The 12402-nt window shown below is 41.9% G+C and overlaps 1 long non-coding RNA gene across 1 annotated transcript in view; it reads right to left on the bottom strand.

The window, feature by feature from the left end:
- Positions 1-10194, bottom strand: part of LOC119534404 — a 52033-nt gene extending 41839 nt beyond the window's left edge. The window contains exon 1 of the long non-coding RNA XR_005217019.1: positions 10085-10194. This is a non-coding gene — a long non-coding RNA (uncharacterized LOC119534404). The remainder of the gene's footprint in view (positions 1-10084) is intronic.
- Between the last annotated feature and the right edge of the window lie 2208 nt (positions 10195-12402).

Genomic DNA, 12402 nt, shown 5'->3' with positions numbered 1-12402 from the left:
ATGGGTCGAGACTCTAGGGACATCTGAAGACCCTCAAAAACTTCTCCGGAGGACCCAAATCTTTTATTCCCCCTCTGTCCTGGCTTGCTTGGAAAGACTGAATGCAGGCTGGGCAAGAGCAGAAGCTGTGCCAACCTATCGCCCTCTGCAATGACCAGAGTGCCCTGCAGAGACTGCACCATAACCTGGACATTACCCGTGAAATCTGAGTCTACAACACCTGGCACAATTGTTAATCCTCTTAACGCTATGGATGCTCTCCCTAATATAAGCCCCACGGTTCCTACTGGAAGGGGCCCCCTGAAAGAGGTCCCCACCAATTGGACTCCCATAGCTGGGGTTAGCACGAGCCCGGAGGTGGCACGGAGGTCCAATCCTGCTGATCCGGGAGATGCGCGGGTCTGGATGGGGGCCGCATCGTCCGTTGGTGTGTTTGGGGGCCCACCGCAAGGGTGGACCCCCCCTGCCCGTTTTTTGAATCTTGCTCAGGACGACCAGAAAGGCGTACTCCTTGCGCATTGAAGACTGACTTACAGTCCTCGGCGCGGTGAGGCCCCTTGTGGCAGCGGCCACACAGCCTAGTGACTGCACGTGGCCCGCGGAGGTGCTGAACGGCAGGCGGTTGATCTTTATTGGGGCAGTCTCTCTTAAAATGCCCAGACTGGCCACAGCCATAGCATCTTTTTGGCTTTACCTCTAAAGCTCTGGGGTCCTTTGTGTTTACTTGTAAGGAGCTGGCTAACATAGCAGCCAGCCCCGCATTAGTTAACGGGCTGCCAGCGTCCCTGCAAAGCCGAACCCACTCTGTCAAGCTCTTTCCCTTATTCTGTGCCAGGATAACCTTGCACTCCTTATTGCATTGCTCAAAAATCATCTGCTTAACCACAGTTTCTGCAACCATTGGATCTGAGAAAATCCTCTCAGCCGCAGTCTGCATTTTCGCTACAAAATCTACAAAAGGTTCTGTGGGACCCTGGTGTATGCCGCTAAGCGAAGCCTGCGCCTCTCCTTCCCCTGTCAATTTTTTCCAAGCCCCTATGAAACAGCGAAAAATTTGGGCATAAACCTCCTGGGGGTATCCTGTCTGATTCTGGGCATGAGCACCTTTCCCTAAAAGCATATCCGCATTCCACCCGCCGTGCCTTGCCACAGCGTTTCTTGCGGCTTGTTCCTCAGCTAACTCCTCAAACCACGCCTTCCAATCGATAAACCTGCCAGGAGGCAAGCAAGAGCGAGCCAGCTGAAGGATATCTGCGGGTGTATGATTTAGGGCGGAGAGGTTTTCAACCATATTCAGGGTGTAAGGGGCGTTAGGGCCGTACTGATGGATGGCTTGCCTCAGCTCCTTCAAGAGCTTGTAATCATAGGGTTCATGATTACGAGCTTGCTGATTGATAATGACTGGGAACATCTCGGAGGCTGGTTCGGGTTCATTGAGCAGCGGTCGGTAGCCGCCAAGAACGCCAAAAGGTCTGAATGTGGTAAAAGGGCTCCACCTCCAAAAATGCCTCCTATTGGGTGAAGGGTGCGGAGGGTCCGCGTAGTCGGGTGGGGATTCTGGGCATTGCGCGGGAAGGTTAGGGTATGTACTCGGCATGTCCGCCAGAGGGAGCCCTCTATAAGGGCCCTTTACGGAACCGCTGAAACCATCCACCGGATGCAGGTGCATCCTCTGAGGCGCAGCAGCCGTTGCTGGTGGGACGGAGGGCCGCGTGGGTGAGACAGGAGGCCCCTCTAGGTCAATCAGCGGAGGCGCTTCCGGCCCTTCATCTGCCTCACTCTCAGATTCTGAGTCAGAATTATCAGAACTAGCACTCGACTCCGGCGGCTTGCCCTTATGGGAGCCCTCCGCAGATGAAACAGACTGAGCCTCTTGGAGTGCATGTCGCGCCTGCAACAAGGCGGTAGGCGTAGTTAGGCCTGTGGCTGATTCTAACTCAAGTACTGCACGAACAGTCTCCCATATAAGGACTAGAATCGGGTCCAAACAGACACCCGTTTGGCGCGCTCGGTCTATATCACGACCAAGTTTCATCCAAGAGGGCAGATTAAGGCTGCCAGAACAAGGAAACCAGGGGGCAAAAGTGGCCACATCATCAAAAAATCGCTGGAGAGAGCTTCTCTTAACTGAGATACCCCACTGTTTCAAAAGGGTCTTTAAGGGGGTTAGTAGGGGTGAACTCCCGGACTGCCCCATGCTTGCAGCCGGCACTGTCTTGTAATCACTCGGAGAGCTCTTCCGAGTCCCCGGGGCTACCTGAACGCCCACGGGCCCTAGTCCTCGTATGGAAAGGGGGTGCTTACCTTCTCGCGGTGATCAGTCGCGGAGGTCAAACCACGGATCCCGGGAGCACGTCTCCGTCGGGGCGAGGGGAACGCAAATGAGGTTGCGGGTTCGAAGTTCCCCGTACGGGCCACCACTTGTCTGGCGCTTCTCCGCCCCGCCTCGAGTCCTCGGTCGGCCGGCGATGGGGACCAGAGAGATAAGGGGAGAGAGGGTGCGGACAACGTCTTACCCGGAGCACTTGTGATCACTCAGGACTCGCGGTGGTAAAGCAGATAAACTTTTAATGGGACTAGGCAATCGTCATCTTTGCAGGTTCCACCCGGGGCGAGACACCTCGGGGGAGAACAACCTCGATGCGGCCGTCAGGTACGGCTCCTTGTGGGCTGTCTCCCCGAGCTTTGCCCGGGAACTTTCTTATAAACCTTGCGTGTATCCAATAGGCTAACGCCACGCACACAAGCATGATTGGTGAATACAGCGGGTGGTTACATACATCAGAAGCCGGAAGCAGGATGTGGGCGCCATCTTGGCACCACTCGATGGGCGGGGGGAACTCAAGGGCAGGCTGCAGCTTGTCTACTAGGCCAAATCCGGAAGGTGGCTGCTCACACTTTTTTACTTTAATGTCTCTTTTTCACTTTAATTATTATTCTTGTTATTTTTGTGTGTGTGCTAATGAAGGTGTCAGGGATTGATTTAGGTGATGAATGTACAACTATGTAATGGTACTGTAAACAATCGAAAGTACAATTTGTTTTGTATGACTGCGTGGTATACATCTCAATGAAATGAATATTAAAAAAAAAAAAAAGTCTATCTTACCTGAAGCCACCCCAGCTTTCTTTTGGTTGCTGTTTGTATGATATATACTTTTTCCACCCTTCAATTTTTCAACCTACTTTGTCTTTGATTTTAAGATGAGTCTCTTGTAAACAGCATATAGTTGGATCATGCTTTTTTATCCATTCCACCAATCTCTGTCTTTTGACTGGAGAGTTTAATCTATTTACATGATTCTTTTCTTCTGCCAGCTCCAATCTCTTGTTGGAAAACTCTAGGGAAATTTGCATTTCAATCATTGTGGTGTTCACCTGCAGAAATTCTGTTTGGTTCCCCTTGAAAATTTCTATTTCTTAATTGAGATTCTCACATGGTTTATTCATTGTTTTCCTCATCATTTAGTCCTTTCCCCATGTTTTCCTTTATCTTCTTGAGTATACTGAGGATCATCACTTTTAAAGTTTTTGTGCAGTAGGTACAAAGTCCAGTCCTCTTTCTTGATGTTCTCTGATTTTTATCTCTTTCCTTTGGATGGGCCACTATGCCCTGTTTCTTTGCACACTGAAAATTTTAAAAATTTATGTGTTAAGTCTGAGAATTAGTCCCTGAGCTGTGTGTTCTCTTAGTTTGTATCCTGCCCGTGATATGATAGAGATTTCCTTGAGTGTCAGAGGTAACAAAAACTAACAAATCAAAGCAAAAAGCACCTTTCACAGTCTCTGCAAATTGATCCTGCTTTGAGGGGTAGTTTCCTTCATTGCTTAGCCCTCCTATCAAGAAGATCAACCAGAGGTGAATTGGAAGTATAGGGTCCTCCCTGTCTTAATCTGAATCTGCATGAAGTCACAGCACTTGCTTCTTTTTCTGGGCTTGTGCTTTCTTCTGGCTTTAGGAGTTTGTTTGTTTATAGTTTACAGGAGTTTGAATGGCCCCTATAATCCCTTGGAATTAGACTGTCACCCCATCCTGGGTGCTCTACCATATGACAATGCAGACAATCCTTCGCCCCAGGCTGCTTTGATTTAATTGTCTCTTATGCTGCTTTAGCTGTCTGCAGGCTGCTTCTCTGCCTTTAGAAAAAATTCTGGGAATCCAAGACAAGTTTCCTGGCTCAGTCTTTGGGCTCCCCCTGAAAGATTTTTCACTGGTATGCTTGAACCCCAGTATGTGCATAGGTGTTACTCTGTTCCCTCTGGAATAGGGCCCAGGACCCAAAACTGGAGGACAGGCTTGCTCTTCTCTACACCATAGAAGAGCTAAGAAGAACACCATGAGCTTTAACTATTTTCTGGAGCTTTGAGGAAGATTGTTCTGCCAGTTTTTGCTAGTTGTTTAAAGATTCTGTGGGAGAACCATACCCTGGACATCTTATGCCACCATCTTGGGCGACCAGAAGTCTAGATATTGTTTGCTAGTTTTTTCTTGTGGATTTTTGTGTCTATTTTCATAAGAAATATTGACCAGAAGTAATCACTGTTTTGATGTTTGTGTTTTGGATATCAGGACAATTTTGATTTTATGGAATTAGTTTGGAAATGTTTTCATCTTCTGTTTCTGGAAGCATTTATGAAGAATAGGTATTATTCTTTAAATGTTTGGTAGAATTTACCAATGAAGTGATCTGGAACATTCCTCTGGTAGGTAGCTAGCTTTCTTTTTTTTTTTTTTTGAAAGTACTGATTTATACAAATTTGCTATTCTTTTTTTGACTCAGTTTTGGTAGTTTCTGCCTTTTCATGTATTTGTCCATTCCCTCTAGGTTATCTGATTTATTGGCATAAAGCTGTTCATAGTACTCTCCTACTACCTTATTTTATTTCTGTAAGGTAAGTAGTAATGTCCCTTCTTCCATTCCTAATTTTAGTAATTTGAATATTCTCTCTCTCTTTTTTTTTCTTGGTTGATATAGCTATTGATTTGTCAACTTTGTTGGTGTTTTCAAAGAACCACCTTTGGATTTGTTCATTTTTCTATTGTATTTCTATTCTGTATTCCATTAATGTCCAGTCTAATCTTTATTATTTCCTTTTATCTGTTTGTTTTAGTTTGCTTCACTTTTCCCAGTGTCTGAAGGTGGGTGATAATGGTACCAATTTGAGATCACTCATATTTTTTAATGTAGATATTTACAGCTATAATTTTCCCTTTAGGCACTGCTTTAGTACATCTTATAAGTTTTGGCATTTTGTGTTTTCATTTTCATTCCTCTCCATGTATTTCCAGTTTCCTTTGTGATTTCTTCATTGACTTCATTTAGGAGTGTGTTTAATTTCCACCTATTTTTAATCTCCTGAATTTCCCAAACTATTGGTTGATTTCTAATTTCATTCCGCTGCGGTTGGAGAACATACTTTATACAACTTTAAATCATCTACTCCATCCTGGAAGACTGGCTCTGCTCTCCTCCTCACTGTGACTTGAGATGCATTGCCTGCCTTATCCCCATTCAAAAACTTAACCTGAGAACGAGGTTGAGTACATAAAATAAACCATAACCTATCACAATTACAGCACATGTCAAGTTATCACACCTTTTGCAGTAACAATTTTAGATAATGTTGATTGTGGCTTATGCCACATTCTTTGGGGAGGAGGGAATCATGCAAGTAAATTTGACAGTGAACAGTGAAAAAGATGATGAATAACAGCACCCTTGGATATTGGATAGTATGAAAATCTGGAAAACACCAACATTTAATAGAATATTTGAAGAACTATGGCCAGCAGAGGAATGTCAGAATACAATTCCTGTACCTAACATTCACCTGGGACTTGCTCTATATGACATTGAGTCTCAGAGATTAAAGACAATCCATGAAAGGATTGAGGTCAAACCGATAAAAAGGTTTTATCTCCTTTGAAAGCTTTGATTATTTAAGCATGACAGCTTGAATAGTTTCATTGTGATGGATTCTGAAGTCATATTTGGAGACTCAGTGGGAAAGGATCCTATGAATGATTGGAAGCAACTTCACTGAGTGAGGAGTGGAAGCATGTTAGCTGCAACACCAGATAGTTGCAGCCTCTAATTTAGTAAGAAAAAAAAATTGCTAAAAATAAATTTCACAACTGATTTCACACTCTTGGGGAGTGAAAAAATTCACTCAAGGGGGATATTGCTTTTTATTTAGGAAAAAAATGTCTATCACAAAAGAGGGAAGGTGTTTAGCTAGAAAGAGTAAAGCAAAAGTTTAACCTCTTTAGAGACAGGGACTTAGAGAGATACTGTGAATTGAGTTGGGGGCTACTTCTGGCTGCAATCCAGAGAGTTTTAAGAATATTTGAGGATGGATAATGAGAAGAAGTAGAGGGGATTTCTCTCCATTGGTAGAGAGTGAGTCTGAACACATCAGGGCTAATTGTAATGGTTCCCAGCAGTTGGAATGGATCAGAAACTAGCAACTGCGATGTCTAACCTCAAGGTTGCAATGGCTCATTTTATTTATTTTTAAATAATGTCAGTGCTTTCCCCACATATTTTACTGAATGACTTTGTATTAGTGATAGCTTGGGAAATGAAGATAGACCACAACCATTTCCTCACTCAAAGCCAATCAAAGATCACTGAGCAGCCAGTATGTGCAGCAATCAACTAACACTAATTGAACATGGACTGAGTATTGAGAAGAAATGGGATCTCCAGGAGGATGCAATTATCTGACTTTGTCAGGAATCCTGAGAAATAATGAAGGTATTACTGGACATCCCAGGGATATGAGTTGGCAGGACTCAAGTGTTTTCATCTGAACACTGAAGAAGAGGTGGGCCCAGAAAACTGGAGAATTTGGAATGATTCATTTTTTTCTGTGTGTTTGCATATTAACATCACATTCACAATTATTTTGCTTTATATGTCAGTGTGAATTCCACTTTCAGGATCTTTCAATTAGGTACAAATTGTGTCATGTAAACATAACTCTGGCTTGAAATGTATAGGTACATACAGGCTGGCCAATTCTTAGAAAAAGGACACAAAATAACAAAAAAGTAAGTAACAGTCTTATCCTGATGTGTTTCACTTCAGAATAAAAGGTAGAGAAAATCTTCAGTCTGGCTTGTCTGAAAACCATGGTACTTTAAAGCTAAGAGGGCAGTAGAGCAAATAGCAATGCAACCAATAGCTTTTACAAAACCTCACAAATCAGATAATTTATATAGCTTTCAACATTGCTTTTTCATACAAAGATATCATATCATATGCCCATAAATGCCCTTACCAATCCTATCAAAGATATTCAAGAAAATAGAATTTTTGTTGACCATTTTGGATGTCATATTAGTAAATAGAATTTTTGTTGACCATTTTGGATGTCATATTAGTGTGCAGAGCTATTTTAATTGTTTTCAGATATGTATAGGAAACAGAGGGTAACTCCTTATTTCCACGGAGGTTTAGTGGTGAGATGAGAAAGATATGGAGCACATTCAGTATTATAAATTATTAACAGAGCCCTGGTTTAGTTACTTCAAAATGCTTAACTTTCCTGGAATTTGTGTTTCTCACTTATAAAATGAGAAAGTGAGGCTATGTTATCTCCAAAGTTATTTTTAACACAACCAGGACAAGAATAAAAAATGCTACTCTACTTTCAGCTTTGGAACCTCAAGGTCATACTGTAGAACTAGAAAGTAGGATAATGCAAAGTTGTCTTGGCTCTGTGCATGAAGGTCTAATTATTTAACCTCTGCAAAGTCATTAAAAGGTGACATTCCCGCAACTTAATAGGAATTCCTTGGAAATGGACCAATAAACAGGGGGCAAACTTCTACTGTATTTAGTATTTGAACATATGTCAAAAAGCTAAAGGTCTGATGCTTTTATTTTTGATTTTTGATTCTGTTTCTGTTTAATTTTTTTGCATCTTTTTTCATACAAACAATAATTATGGACTAATAGAATATAGCCTGAACAGAAGAAAATTCTGAATAGTTGTCTTGAAATAGTTTGACTCTGTCACATCAAAGAGATTGGTGCTGTGAAGCCCCAATAAGGACATCCAGAACCTGGTGGAGCATCTTGTTGGATTTTATAGGAAGACAGTATGAGTGAGAAGTTCCCTACTCTCTAGAGGTGGTGAGCTTGCCTATTGCTGGTGCTTTTGCCAAGACACGAGTAAACCAGGTGCTAGGATTCCATGGAGCACCCAATGAGGGTAACAAATGCCACTTTTCAACCTTGAGATCTTCAATGAGAAATGTCAATCTCTACCTTTCCACATTCTTTCATCCTACATATTTGAGAACTTACCAGGTTCTCAGGAACTGCTTTAAGCACTGATGCTACCAAGATGAAGAAAATAAAAGCAGTACCCTTGAGGAACTCCCAGCGGAAAGGGAGAGAGAGCCATGTCAACAAACAATGGCACTACATCGTAGTCGGAGCTGTGATATTTTCAGATCAGCCTTCCGTGATGCTCTGAAGCAGAAGGAAGACCCTTCTGTAGCTCCTTTGACATTCTGAATTTATCTTCTTATGCCACTTAGTACTCTGCATCTCAGTAATGAACTTAACTGCATCTCCATCAGACAGTATATTCTTTGTGGACAGAATCTTCATGTTGTTTGCAATACGACAACAGTGCCAGACACAATAAGAAGCACCCAACGATTAGTCATCTAATGATTGAATGAGAATACAGAGCAAGTAGTCACCAAGTGCTCAGGGCATTCAAAAATAAGTCTCTATAGAGGATACAATAGCTGTGGTAGGTCTTTGAAGGATCCCAAGTTTCCTAGAAGAGGATCTCCAAACAGAAGCAACTAGGGGGTAAGGCATGTGCAATTTTATGACAGTCTATAGGTTGTGTTTTCCATCTCTTTACATGAACTATCAAAGAGAAATTTTTTTTTAATTTTGGTGAGGACCAATTTACCATTTTCCCCCTATTATGGATTGTGTCTTTGGTGTCAAGTTTAATGCCTAGACTCAGATCTCGCATTTTTCTTACATATTTTTTTTGTAACAATCTTATAGTTTCACAACTTCCATTAAGTCTATGATCTATTTTATGTTAATTTTTGAATAAAGTGTGAAGGTTAGGTCAAGGTTCTTTTTTGTTTTTTCTCCCATGGGTATAGGATATCCAGAACCATTTGTTGAGGTTACTTTTCTTCCATTGGAGCGGTTTTGCACCTTGATCAAAAACACATGAGAACATTTGGGTGGATCTATTTCTGAGTCCTCTATTCTGTTCCATTGATAGGAGCTCAGCTACGCATCTGATCTTGTCTGCACCCTCCTTTCCTCCAGGTTTCTCTTCCAAACACCCCTCTCTCTCTGCTTTAGGCTTTCCAGCCTCTATCAAGAGTCCTCAGTCAGGGGTTTGTAATTGCTTTTGCCATTTCCTGAGCCATTTTTGTGTCAGAAGACTTAGTCTTTCCTCTTTGATGTCTGCTCAAATGTCACCTTAGAAATAAGTGTACCTTTGACAATCTAAATAAAACACCATCCCAGCACCCTGACTCGGCATTTCCTAACCCCTTCAACCTGTTCTTCTTTTAACCAGAGACTTTACCATCATCTGAAAAAATATATTTCCATTTAAAAAATTTATTTTCTGGCTATATCTCTATGTCCAAGAATAGTTTCTGGCTCATTGAAGGCATTCCATAAACGTCTCCTGAGTGAGTAAAGGAGTACGTTGCAAAGTACGTTGATAATTTCTGTTGTAGCTTATTTTATTCTTTCACATTCTCCTTCATTTTAAATCTTGGTTTGGACCTAACTAAATAGCATTAAGTCCCAAGTATTGTGAGCCCTAAGAGAGTCATATTCCTTCTATTTTATATTATGACTTTAATGTCCATCCAATTCCAGCTAAAAGTTTACAAACGGTACAAGAGCAATCCAGAAAATATGAAATAAACACAAGAAGGAATTTTAAATCTTAAAAGGGAGATATTATTACCATTTTCTTGCTCTCTCCAAAGCAAAAAATGACCATAGACAGACAGACACAGTGCCAGACAAACCAATCAAAATCCTCATCTTGAATAAAAAGTATTTTTAAAACCAACCTTTCAATGACCATCCAGAGCTGAAGTCTGTGTTGTTAACAGTCCCTTATCATGCTAATTCTTTCTGGGCTGGCTCACTGCAGCTTGGAAGGAGGAGAAGAGTCCAGGATTGTATCACTAAAGGCAGATATGCGGCATCCTCAGTTGAGAACTGGCTGGGGGTAGAGGGGTTGTTTAGGAAAGCACCTCCTTTTTTATTTGAACCACCAGGAGTTTGCATATAATTTTCATATCTATTTTCAAACAAATGATACTTTAATTGGTCTTCCAAATCTCTGCAAATTCTACAGTGTAGCCAAAGTGATCTTTCTAAAATGTCAGTCTGGCTATGGCTCTTCCCATCTCAAAGAAAAATCATTCCATAATTTTTCACTGCCTCTCCGAGTGGCTTCCAAATGAATTTCACTGGCACCTATGTGCTCAAGTGCATGCACACACACACACACACACACTCACACACACACTCACACATACTCTCTCTCTTGCACATGCATTCACGGAAACTGAAACAAGAATTTCAGAAAAAAAACTCAGGCTTACTATTTGCAAAGTACATTGATATTCTCTGTTCTAGCCTATTTTATTCTTTTACATTCTCTTTGATTTTAAATCTTGGTTTGGACCTAACTAAATTATTTTCATGACTCACCTGTGGGCCACAGCAAGCAATTGCACAATGCTGGTTTATAAAGTCAAGTCCAAACTTCTTTCTCAATTTGACCAAGTTGCCTTTCATTACATAAACTTTCCTCACCACAGAGAGCCATCCACTCCCCAAACACTCCCTGTACTTGTGCTTTCCTGCTCTGAAAGTTCTTCGGGTCATTCTTACTGTGGTCCCCTGTGTCATGGCCCTGTGGGCATGTCCCTCCATCTGACTGATGGCTGCACCCCCAGATCCAGCACTAGGACTCCCACCTGCAAAGCTGTCTCCAAGTCTTCCAAGCTGGATTAAAGGAGCTCTTTTTTGTTCCCGTGTGGATCAGTTTCATGATTGAAAATGTCCTTATTGCATAGCACGGCTGTTGCTCTATCTGCTCCCTTAAATTGGGGTCTTGCATTTCTCATCTAGTATTGTTAGTGCCCAACACAGTTACTAATACAGAGTTAGGAATCAGCTAACAGCAACTAACATTAATATTGTGAAGATTGTAATTACCACAATACAGGGCAAGACAGCCATAAAATTACCATAAAAGTCCATTCCTCAGACTCTCACTGACCTCAGTCCTGGGTGTTATTGATAATCTGATAAATCTCATTATCCTTAAGTAGTAAAAGGGGACAAGGGACACTTTCAAAATCCTTTTTTTCCTCCCGGCTTTGTTTCCTATGTCCTATAGGATAAATATTTGAAGTCTTAATGTGCTATTATATGGCTCTACACACTCAAAGTCTTATTTGCTTTGTCAATGACTTCCCTCATTCACTCTGTTCTACAAGCAACCACTTCTCCCTAAAGGCCCACATCCATTGCCTTACACGAACTCATCACAGTCTATCTCAAATGCACTTTTCCCACCCTTTCCGTGGTCAACTCTTGTTTGTATCTCAAGGTCCAGATCAATCATCTATTCCTTTCTCAAAGGTTGGAAGTTAATAAAATGAATAAGGCACAGACTGATTATTCTAGCCCACCCTCCAGGGGTGAAGGGAAATGAGAACAACCCCTGTCTTGTGCCCTGAGGCTCCATGCACCCATACCCAATGTGGAGGGTCTAAGCCACATTTCACAGGGGAGGGTGAGACCCAAATAGAAAAGGATCTCCCAACAGAGGGAAGAGGAGATAGGAATGAAGAGGCATCCAATTATATCACACAACTTGGTGATGGTAAAGCACATATTGCAATCAGGGGAGCTGGTTGAGATGGATTTGTATACTCACCAAATGCAAGTCCTGAAAGACCTTCAATATGTCACTAAAGAGTTTGGATTTTATCCTCATAATAATAGAGGTTAGAGGTTAAGGAGGAGTGATGGGTTTTATTAAAGAAACAACCTAGCTAGATATACAATATTGAAGGACAATCAGAACTTCCTTTTAAAGAAAAATATGCTGATCTTTCCCCCTTATTTCTTCCTACTCTCTCCCCATTCACTTCTTTTCTGAACAAAATATGAAAGAAATTACAAACACTGCCTTGTCATGGTTCATTTTCCTCGGAAATGTTAATGATTTCCTGGTATTTTAATTCAATTAGATGAAGAAAACAAATTCTGGGGGCTCCTTGGAAGGCATCTCAGCCTCTGCAGCTGAGGAGGCACTGTCTTTGGAGTCTGCCTTCATTGACACATGTAAACGTGAGGTTTGAGAACC

Source organism: Choloepus didactylus, chromosome 5, assembly GCF_015220235.1.
Source record: "Choloepus didactylus isolate mChoDid1 chromosome 5, mChoDid1.pri, whole genome shotgun sequence".
Taxonomy (NCBI): Eukaryota; Metazoa; Chordata; class Mammalia; order Pilosa; family Megalonychidae; genus Choloepus; species Choloepus didactylus.
This window is presented reverse-complemented; position numbering and strand designations above follow the sequence as displayed.